At 34.8% G+C, this 12,167-nt stretch overlaps 2 protein-coding genes across 5 annotated transcripts in view; one reads left to right on the top strand and one right to left on the bottom strand.

Moving 5' to 3' along the window:
• Nucleotides 1-12,167, bottom strand: part of LOC149802990 (uncharacterized) — a 316,457-nt gene that overhangs the window by 70,945 nt on the left and 233,345 nt on the right. The window lies entirely within an intron of this gene.
• The window catches only part of LOC149802991 (BTB/POZ domain-containing protein 17-like), a 63,142-nt gene that overhangs the window by 23,340 nt on the left and 27,635 nt on the right, over nt 1-12,167 (top strand). Inside the window, exons 1-2 of one of the 3 annotated variants that reach the window (XM_089952529.1) lie at nt 6,454-6,754; nt 10,856-10,932. The gene's annotated coding sequence lies outside the window, so the exon portion shown is untranslated. Of the gene's footprint in view, nt 1-6,453; nt 6,759-10,855; nt 10,933-12,167 lie in introns of those variants that run through there. The other 2 variants (XM_089952528.1, XM_089952531.1) reach the window with 2 other exon arrangements.

Raw genomic sequence — 12,167 nt, 5'->3', positions numbered from 1 at the left:
TGCACACCTATTTAATTTTAATGTACTTTAAATAATAGAACAAATTTTGGGAATAGGTAAATCATCTACACCATATCAGACAAAATTGCAATTATTTCAGCAAATATCATTTCAACATCATATGCAAGCAAGACTGTGAAAGAAAAGAATTCATATGTTGACTAAATGGAACATGGGCAGTGTACAATACATGATGTACTCTTGGCAAGAAGTTAAAAGATGCGAGCACTGCAACATGGGCTTCAGGAATCTGGACTATTTTTAATTTTATTATTGTTTTAGAACTCCCATTATCCATCTACTCCAATTTTCAGTTCAGGGTCTACACTATCTGCATTTACAAAAATTCTTTTTTTAAATTGGGTATACTGGGGCTGAAAGCTGGGTTAAGTCCCAATGCAAATATGCCAAATCCTAAAATGAAATATTTCAAATTATACAGAATTCCTAATTTTAGTAACTCAAAATATTTACTTTCCAACTGATGTGATCTTTCCCAGAAACTGACTGGCCCTATCCCATTCTTGATTGTGGAAAATATAAATATACCCCCAAAACCCAAATCTTGTTAATAAGTTCATACAGAATCAGTTCTTTGGCACATGGGTAATGAAAAGCCCAGTCAATTTACAAGATTATATTTCACAGTAAATCAACAGCTCCTGATAATGTCAAGTTAATAATTACCACATACTTTTATGAACCAAAAGTCTGATCAGTCTGCATGGTGGAACAACCACATGTACCCACATATAATTGTCAGTATTAATTGCTTGTATGAATTTAAGACAGTGCTCGATATAAATTTACGATACAGTTCTCCATATGAATTTGAGATACTTTGTATACATTTAAAATACAGCGCTATTTAAATTACTGTCTGACAATTATAACGAGAACCTCAAAACAAAAAATCTATTTCCTGCAGTGGTTATTTTAGGCCCTTAATAAGCATATCTATGAAACCTTCCCACATACACAACACTCTAATAACTTGTCTATCACCTAAAATCTATTGAATTGTAAATAATACCTGCAATGAATACATGCATAATTATTATTCTTGTAAATTTCATGAAGCTGAACCATATCAAAGTAAGTACACATAGACTATGATGTAACAGTTTCTCCTCCATATGTATGTACATAATAGAGAGATAATGACCTTAGTCTCCACTTTTAAACACCTGCCATATCATGGCATGGCATATTAAACGTTTTTACTCCCAGCATACCAGAGTTAGTGCCCTTAGTCCATGTTGAGAACTCTGCTTTCATACCTGCTATATCACAGCCTGTCACATGAAAACACAAAATTTTTGCTCCAAACTGCCTTACATGGTTGTTGTTCTATTGGTTGTGCTTATAAAAGCACGATTTCCAATGAATCTTATGAAACGAAAAATGAGAGAGGGCCATGACTTTGTGATACATGCCCTTAACTTGTGGCCTGTATAAACAGTTGCTATTTGCCTAACTTCAAACCTCTCTAGTTAACTGTCATAGAGAGAGTTAAAGGTAAAGGTGGTCAGATACAGACAATCATCATAACACAGATTATTTCATTGACAGTCAATAGTGATTTTATTTTTTAGGTCCTTTGAGCATTAGAATAATTTGCAAAGGTAAGGTATATGAAGTGTTTGAAGTTAGGTAAATCAGAGATGCATGTTGAAGAAACAAGAGTTATCACACTTTGTTGCCTTGAATGAGAATGTTTAAAGTCAGCTGTATTAAAGATTTGCTGGCTAGTTTGTGATCAGCACCAACATTTCTTTGAAACCAGTTTTATGATTATTTTGATGGTTGAAATGGCAAAGTTAAAAGCAGTATGGAAGTACGATTCATTTTTGAAGGTAAGATGACAAAACAACTGTGATTCAGGGAAGGATGAGCTTCTGCAAAGTGAACAAAGCACCGCAAATCTGTTTACTTGTCTGACTTTGTGAAGTACAGTAGAAAGGGGAGAATTTTAAATCTGCACATACTGAAAACACAATACTGACATTAGTTATTCTGGGATATAAAAGATCTGTCGATACTATCATACCACCATGCAACAAGCCAATGCATGACTGCAGAACTCAATTTCAAAAGTAACTAATATATTTAAGCAACAAATTAAGAAACACTTAAGGTCCAGGGATAGATAGTTCCAGGAATATTGTAATGTGGGGGGGGAGAGATAAAAACAAGTAGGCAAGGTATCAGTGAGATGGATCCCGGGGGGGGGGGGGGGGGGCATAAAGGGGAAAGCCCTTGTAAGTTCCTCCATTTTAATTATTTCCAGAGCATAACTTGAACCATCTAACTGTAAGGAAAACACATTCTGCAAACACTGTGGTTCATTCATGCTCTTGGCTGGGGGGGAGGGGGAGCACCAGGTTTGCAGCCCCAGCCCCTCCCCAGATCCATCCCTGCAGATGAATCACGAGAGCTAATGTGTTTTTTTTATATATACAATACCATCCAGTCTTTAATGAGTACAGAGATGAACAATGAAGATACCTGCCTTGCCTTTAGACTATCCAATGAACTTCTTTGCAAGCAGCAAAGTCTACAAGCCAACAATGCATTCCACTGTCCAACTGAAATATTTTTATTAAATGCTACAAGAAAAATATATTTTGTTTTCTGTTATTCAAATATGAATTTCCAATCATTTTCTAAAGGCTATATTAGCAGGCAGCTTGATCTCAATTGTACAAAGTTGCTTATTTGGGTCATAAGCTCTGATTTCCCTTAGGACCTCAAAACACTGTCTGAGCTCCCCTTCCATACCCCACCCCCTTGCAAAAACATGGAGGATATTTTGTGCAAGTTTCAACTCTAAAAAGGATTGGTGGGTTCCTAATAAGGCATACAGTATACACTTGCTTAAAAGTCAAAGCCCAACTGCAAAAACCCAGACCTATCAATGCATAATGTTGTTGTTGTTGTTGTGGGGTTTAATGCCATTTTTCAGCACACAATAGACTATGCATGGCGGCCAGTATTAATGGTGGAGGAAGAACCCGGGAAACCCCCAGGAAGAACCACTGACCCACGAGAAGCTATTGGCAAGCCTTCTCACATACCCACATTATCCGAATCCTAGACTCGAACCCACGCGGACAGAGGTGAGATGGCAGTGATCCGTAACGGAGAGCACTTTAGACCACTCGGGGGCCCCATTGCATAATGCAGTTCGTAATAAAAAGAAAGCATAGACCCTGACCTGCAAGGGCATTATCCAATGGCCTATCAGGGTCATTGTTGTTCATATCTGGGCTTGACTTATAAGCGAACATATACCATATACAAAGATCGTGTCTAATATTATAAATATCACTTGAATGACAAATGGCATACTCAGTACTAATGTACATCCATCTCTTGTTTTCAAGGCTGAAAACTTGAACCAACTGAAAACTTCAATATATTTAGCCCACAGCACTGAGTTTTTGAAGTCTACAACTTCTACTGTATATACCAGAGTCTAATTTCCTTATCTCAAGTGGTGTCAAAAGAGTTGCAGAAGAACATTATTCCTACTTGCTAATGCCTGTATATCTGCATTAATGGTTATTCACTCATATTTTAATAGGCAGTCCAATATAATGTCTTGGGATTCTTTTTATCAAAATGAAGACAAACATATACAACAAAGACTCTAGCCTGACTTGCTAAAATGCAATGCAAATCATGGTCCATTCCAGTGGTTCCCAACCTGTGGGCCATTCACCCCTAAGGGCTCACAGGGTTATTCTATAGGATCCTGGACTTACTGACTAAATAATGTTTTGCATATATGCTACTATTTTTCAAATGTGTGTATTTGCTGTTGTGATGAATATAAAAAGTGAATTCATTTACAACGGTTACCGAGTTCATAACTGTTTTTGTCATTATGTATTTTCTCCGTTAATGGATTATGAAAGTACAGTTATCATGTGGAGGTCAGTGAAAGTTTTTGATGTTAAGAAGGGGTCCTCATCCTTGAAAAGGTTGGGAACCACTGGTCTATTCCATTCACATCTCGTTTTTCAAATGAATGTATAGGGTGAACTTGACAGACTGAATTACTTGACTGTCACACAATACTGCCATCTTGGTGTATCCGAGGCTGTGATCAGTTCCTGCCAAACTCATTATTGTTTAAAATATACATGAAAGTGTCACTGACTGGCCCTACAGACAACAATAAAATCTTCTATGCCCTCTGGACATATTTTGCATGTTGTGCAGCACTGGACATAAAATGCATAATCTTGTTCTGGACAAACATGTCAGTGCTAACTGACATTTTTATAGCTGATGGCATTTTTACAGCTTTAAATAATTTTCATCTGCTGCAATTACCCTATATTATCTGATAAGGATCAAACTGAATCATAATATAGACCTCTTACATATATATATTTAAACAATTATATTTTATCAAAGGCTAAAAGTTAGAAATTTCAAAAAGTCAATTATATATCCTTATTATAATTATATATTAGGAATAAAAGGAATTAAATTGACAAGAAGTTAAATATACTTGTGATTTTGTTATAAAAGAAAAGCTGACTGTAAACAAATTATCTAAAAATGTAGTTTCTCTTTATTTCTTTGCATCTTAATCAAATGAACTGTAATATGTAATTAGAAAGCTTATTTAGAAAAAGTATAACTAGTATTAAAGGTTAATATAACAATATAAATTATTACAATACTGCCATACAGTGTCAAAAATGTACAAACAATTTAAAATACTATATATCTGCACTACAAATAACAATTTGGATTAATCTGAAAGGCTCATGATTGCTGTAAATCAATATTTAAAAGCCATTAAATGTTATTTAAAAAAAAAAAAACAACATACAACACATCTGGGGGAAAACATACATATAAACACTTTCCTTTTTTTGGACAAGATGGGGAGGGTGATCTGTCTGGTGCCCCCCCCCCCAATTAAATGTTAGTGAATTGTAAATTTTGGCATATTAGCAACATTGAATCTTAAGGATTAACAAAATGTAATTTTTTGGTGCTGGTTTTTCCAATGTATATGCTATATATTGCATAATTTTTAACAGATCAATGCAAAAAAATCAACCAAATGTACAAAAATAAAATTTCATTTTTTCAACCCATATCTTAATTCTTTATTAGTTAGCTTCTGTATTTGAAAAATTTCCTCTTTTTTCAATGGAGAAGAGACCCCCCCCCCCATTTTAAATTCTAGAATAAACCAAAGAAATGAAGCGTGATTTCTGTTTCAACACAAGGAATTATCAAACAACATATAATACAAAACTCTACCAGCTTTATGTCCAAAACAAAATTACAAACAAATCATTAACTGGAGTATTTTTAAAAGCACAAGTCCACAAACCACTCTATTCACTCATTGCAAAACATCCTTATTTTCATATGGCACTTAAGAACAGTTTTGTTTGGGTTTCATTGGTTTTAATGGCATATTTAATCCATTATTGGCTATATCATGCTGACAAAATGGTAGGTAAATGCCTTTACCAGGATACACCGAGGCTGCCTATCTGGGTTGACCTGAATGGGTATTGAACTCGCAATCCTTAAATTAAGAGTCTGATACCATACCAAATGAGCAGCTGTGGTCACTGGCTACTAATATCTCATTAAAGGGTCCACAACCAACCATCCTTGTAGATGCTGGTATTTTAATTATATAAAGTTTCAGTACACACAAAGTTGTAGCAAAAATATGCTTCCTTGCTAATTTTACTAAATTTATTTGAATACCCCACCCCTAAAGTATGCTTGCCAAACTTACCCAATTTACACATCAAAAATTGTGCAATTACTTTTGAACATGATACCAAATTTTCAAAAATGTGGCTTTTGTCTGATGTGAAATTTTAATATAATTACATTTACAAGTTTGATGTACACACATTTTTGCCAAAAAAAATTTTTTAAAAAATTGCAACAGTAAACCTTTCTGTTCTTCTGATAAGGAAAGAAAAAAAAAACAATACAAAAGAGAAAATGCTTGAACATTCCAATATAAATATTTTTTTTATCTGCTGTTCTTTTTCTGTAAAAAAATAAAGTTTATCAAGGACCTAAAGTATCCAAAGTTTTGATTTTAGTCTTTTGACTAAGTTTTTATTACCCACTTAATATGGTCATTGTTGTAGACACAGTTGTTCCCAACTTGTTCAGAATCGTTGACTGTCTTAGGTCTGACAGTGTGTCTGCCTGAACCAAACCACCTGAGTCACATTTTGATATTTTATGTTTCAAGAGTCTCTTCTGTGACCCAAAGTATTGTGAGTGAGACTGTAAGGTGTTAAAGGAACAACGTGTGTCTACCATGTTGGAGGCTTTGTATGAATGTAGCGGAGCCAACTGTCTGTCCACGGCTTAGTGGACTGTTCCTCTAGTTATTTTTATCCATTTGGGCCTTATCTATCTACCTGTATGCTTTCCACTGACTGTTTGATAGTGTTCGGCATTGTAGTAGCTCAACAGGCATGGAATAATTCAGCTCAAGAGGAAACACCACACAATTACAGGGAAAAAAGAAAAGACTTTTGCTGTTCACTTCACTCTATAATTAGTTCCAAATCAAACTGAATGACATTTGTGAGGAACATTTATTTGTGACTTTGCAAAACTCCAGGAAGAGAAGGGATATAATTTGTCACAGAAACAAGGCCTGTCAGTAAGAAAGGGACTGTGATGGTTTTTATCATCCATTAGCAGAGAAGAATCTTGTGGTAGCTGGGAAACTATGGACTTGGTAGGTAGGTTGAATGGTAACAAGGGCAGTGATAAGACTGAGTGAGTACAAGTTAAAGGAAGTAGTTAAAATCACAATAATGTCAGGCTCATTAATATCATAACACACAATTTCCAGAGTGAGACCAACATATATGTACTGCTGCTGGTGTACCATAATTTCAGCTGTCAAACGGACATTGACCATCATTTTTTATTCTTTTATATGGACTACAAGGCTTACATATAACAAAAGGCAATCAGTGATAAAGTTATATATATATATATATATACATATATATATATATATATATATATATATATATATATATATATATATATATATATATATATATATACCTTTTCTAAGGTAATGTCTACCATATGCTCATGAACAAATTTTCTACAACATATTTTGGAAATATTAAGGTCAACTATACTAAAATCATGTTTTGAAATTAGATGAATGATAAAGCAAAGTGTTATATGGTTATATAGCAAAAAAACAGTTATGTGTCACAAAAGAGAGTTGTTAGTAAATAGTATCAGGTACAAGGAAACCAACGTAAGGATTGATTTTTCTTAAAGGATGCTAAATGTTATATGTTGTTCAAACAAAGTTGTGTGTGATTTGAATTTTTAACACAGCTTTAACAATTTTCCAGTCATATTGCTATGATGTCTGCAGTATGACAGTTTATACTGATGTCAAGCACTAAGGCATCATGCCGCAGACATGCAACATCATATTCCGCCCAAACACATTATCCTGACACCAGGCTGACCAGTCCTAAAACTAAACTCTTAATGCAGAGTGCCAAGCAAGGCAGCTACGAGTCCCATTTTTATAAGTCTCTGATTTGATTTGGCTGAGGTTCGAACCTGTGACCTCCCACATCTGAGGTGGATGCTCTAACTACTCAGGCCACTGAAGTGGTTCTGTGTGTGTGCATGTGAATATATAATTTATATCATATGTAATATATACTTACTTATAAGATGGATTCAACTGCAGACTGCACAGACCCAGATCTGCTGACACATAATGCACTGGCAGATCTGGGTCTGTTCAGTTTGGTAAAAGTAATCAGTAAAACAAACAACATAGATCCTGATTGTTATGGTAGATCATGATCTTTATTGTTTGCAGTTTGACTCCACTTAATAAGCAAGTACAGATGGTATGTGATTTCACATTATATGCTTTTTCTGTTTTGAACTATTTATATACTGCTTAGAAATTCACTGCAAAAGTTTTAAAATGTCATACCGGAATGATTGATGATTTGGTTTTGGAACATGCCTGATCAAACCATAAAGGTTAACAAATATTTAAGGTTGACAACTCTTGAAGCTCATGTAAACCTATTAATTTCCTTTTATCTGCCCTTGTAAAAAGCATACATGTTACAGTCTTGTAAGGTCAAATCAGTAGATTTACCAAATTTAATCAGGAGAATTGACTTAAATTAGGAGGAATTTCATCAACCCATATTTCTAAAACCCAGTAGTAAAAGGGACAAAAGAAGCAATAATGATATGAAATGTTTATTTGATTAGGTACCATATAACCACAGCAGTAGGAGTTAATGAGCATAATAAAATTATCACTGCTCTCTGTCTACTGTAAAACACAAAATTCCTGCTTTCTGAAATAACTTTGGTCTCTGCTTCTATTTAAACATGCTACCATAGATATAATTATTCACAGATAATCAATCATATCTCCATTCTTCTAAAACAAATATGCATTACTTCAACTTTCATACTAACAGGGCACTTAGAAGGCATCCACTCAAGCATTTAAGGGACCAGCCCAATCTGATTAAAATCATATCTCCACTGTTAAACATGAAGATTTGACCAGTGACCGCAAAGGGGTGATGTTCTGGTTACCTGTTATAACCATAACTGCTAATTTTATCAACCAATCAGATGAAGTCTTATATCTTTGCATTTGGAGACTAAGCAGTGCAGATGAAGAGCATGAATGTGCACTGAACAATTTGACTTATGTTCAGATTTTTTAAAGCTGCAATTCCACTGGCTAATTCAAAGGTCATCAGAACATGACCCTTAAGCGGCTGTCGTCAGTTCTTCAAGTAGGAGAGTAGAGATCTGATTTTCATCAGATTGGGGACCAGTCAACCCATTTAAGGGGGGGGGGGCTAAAATTTTCTCTGAAACCAGGATTAACTTACTTTTGTTATACCTCAATTGCTTTTGCCAACATAATTAATAGACAAAATTTGTTTCTCTAAAAGTCAGAGCAGTATTAATTTTTTCAAGTTATCTGGGGGCTGGACATTTAATTTTTCCTTAAAAAATTGCTGCCTTTCCTATCCCCCTATCCTCAATAAAAGAAAAATGATAGTGTCAGTCCCTACTGTCAGAGGAAGAAAAGCAATTCAAACAAACAAAAATCTGATCAGCTGATTTTGCTTTATCCTGCACTGCAAGCTGATGAAACAGATTGAAGATACAGTTCAAACAACAATAGCAAGAATGGTATAATACAATATGAAAGAAGCAAATAGTTCTAATTATCATGTCCTGTTTTGACACCATGATGCACTAAATTGATGCAACACTAAAACAAATTTCATTTTGTGGATAAATTTACATCAAAATCTTGTTCACCAAATTGTCAAGTTTCTTACTACCATACTTCGCTTGTCATCCACACTCATGCCAAAATACTGTCTTTTGGATTTAGTAAGTTTTAGTTGAAACATCACCCAGTTTGAGGCTCCTTCACTTATGTATGAAGGGTGCATTATATAATATATATATATATATATATATATATATATATATATATATATATTGGATCATAGGATAGAGGTTGTTTACAATCTGTCCACTCATAATATTGTGTTATCTAACAAACACACTATAAACTGCACTATCTGTGTATGTGCACTAATTGAAAAATAACTCACTGAAATGAAAACGTTAAGTGACCTCAAGATCAAAACAATTTATATTGAAGTAGTAAAAAGTTTATGTTGCCTTTCTTATAATGCTTGCATCTGCCCTTGACTACAAAAAAGAAATTTATGTACAGATTTGACTAATTTAGTTTCACTATGCTTACCTGTTTGGACTACCCTCCCAACTATTTAAGAACAATGGCTGCTGATGGAACTCAAGAATGACACTTTTCTTTTTGCACAAACACAAAAGTAATCATATTAAGAAGGGACTGACCAACTGAAAACCACATGAATGGCCACCCTAAATTTAAGCCTCTTAACTATACCACTAAGGGTAAGGATGTACCCAGGGGTTAATGATAGCTGCATGTGTGTTAACTAGGGAATACAGAAAGACACTATGACCAATAGTTGTTGCTTTTCTTGACGCTCAGTAATTGTGTAGGTATGGTTTGCTTTGGTGTTTTATGGCATAACAACACAAGAAGCCTACTTAGTGCCAAGGCAATCATAGCAAATAACTTGCGAACACTCTAGTTTCTAAAATATCCCCAAAGGGCTAGTTCCTGGGGAGGGGGGGGAGTATTTGCTCCCAGTTGCACATTTTAATTTGCCTTTTCATACTCAGTGTTTGTATTAATATAGGGTGGGGATCTCAAATAGTTTTCAAATTAAAACCAAAGGGCCAAGACAAACTCAGAGAACAATCTTATTTGCACATCTGGTTTGTCTTTACATTCCCACTAAGTTCATATGATTATAGGGTAAGGATCTCAAACAATTTCCAAGGTTGACCATGGGACAAAGTTCCAATGAGCAAGTAGCCAATGCAAACATCAAACATCGGCTGCATATCTCAATTTGTCTTTCATGAATGAAAAATTTTGTGTACATGCTTGTAAGTTCCATGTAAAAGTTATAGCTGGAAACAAGACCAGTACTCCACCATTGTAATATATAAGGAGACTATTTCTCTCAGTTTTCCTGAATGTTTTGTCAAAAATTGTTGGAGACAGAAAACTTTGAAGAAGAAAAACTATCTTATCTGACCATCTAAGCTAAGATGGTCTCGTCCTTGTTTGTAAATATGGGCACACGTAGCACTGTCAGTATAGCATTATAAACACAGCTTAAGCTGATTGATAAACAGACATTCCAATCTGACACCTTCTCTTCTCTCATTTCAGCACAGATCCAGATACAACTGAAGTACCTGTGATGGATCACAAAAGAGAAGTCCTTTACTGAATACATGACACATTAGGTGAGACAACAGAAATCTAATGCTATAGTGTGCTAAGAGTTGAGTTTCAAACACTTTGTCACTGCTTCGAACAAGCCTATCCAGTTACTTTGTAACAAATACACCTCAGAAACATGCCCCACCCCCACCCCACCCTGTTATTACTATGTCAATGAGATAAATATTCTTATCCTAAAGGGTACAGACTCAAATATCAGTTTTATACACCAGTAATCCAGTTATGATCAACACAACACTGGCAGCAAAAAATTAGTGTGTTTGTGATATTTAGATATTCAATGTAGCTTTAACAATTTTTCAGTTGTATGGCTATGATGTCTGCAGTGTGGCAGCTTAGTGATGTCTGGTACTGGGGCATCATGCTACAGATATGAAGCATCATGTCCCACAGAGTCACATTATCCTGACACCACGTCAACCAGTCCTAAGACAAACCTCTTGATGCTGAGTGCCAAATGAGGCAGCTGTTAGTACCATTTTTATAATCAGCAAAATGATTTCTATGGCAACATTAAGTACTGCATTAAGCACCCTATCAAAGAAATTTGCATATAAAATGTATGCATACAGAAAAAATGCATATTCATCAGTAGTTGATAAAGCATCTTAAGTTTCAGTATCAGTTGATTTGTTTATATATTCACTTATAAGTTGAGTCCAACTGCAAACTCCACAGACCCAGATCTGCTGATGCATAATGCGCTAACAAATTAGGTCTCTGCAGTTTGTAAGGAGTAATCTGTGGAACAAACAACATTGACCCTGATCTGCTGGAGAATTATGCTACGGCAGATTAGGATTTTTTTCATCTCAATTGGACTCGTCTTATAAGCAAGTACATATATGTACAATATCTATCTATCCACCTACTTGTACAGGGAAATAAATGCTTGAGATAATTCATTTCAACGCTACCATTGGTCTCAAGTGAGGATGTCTACAACACAGTGACAAGACATTTTAAATTACTATATGATTGACATATTGATGTTAAGTAAACAACCTATAATGATACCTGCTGCAATGAAAGCAAACAAGGAATCCATTTCACGAATCTTCATAATTACAGAAGAGCAGTCGTGGATAACATTAGTAAAAATCTGATCATCCCTTTGATCTTCACTACATTCTGGATCAGACTATGATGAAAGAAAATTATCTCATCTTAAATTATCAATCCATTAAAATACATTTTTTTACAGGGTGTGCCTTAATTGATGTTATAAATCAAAATT

The sequence above is a fragment of the Sinohyriopsis cumingii genome, chromosome 3, assembly GCF_028554795.1.
Source record: "Sinohyriopsis cumingii isolate HCF-2022 chromosome 3, ASM2855479v2, whole genome shotgun sequence".
NCBI lineage: Eukaryota > Metazoa > Mollusca > Bivalvia > Unionida > Unionidae > Sinohyriopsis > Sinohyriopsis cumingii.
This window is presented reverse-complemented; position numbering and strand designations above follow the sequence as displayed.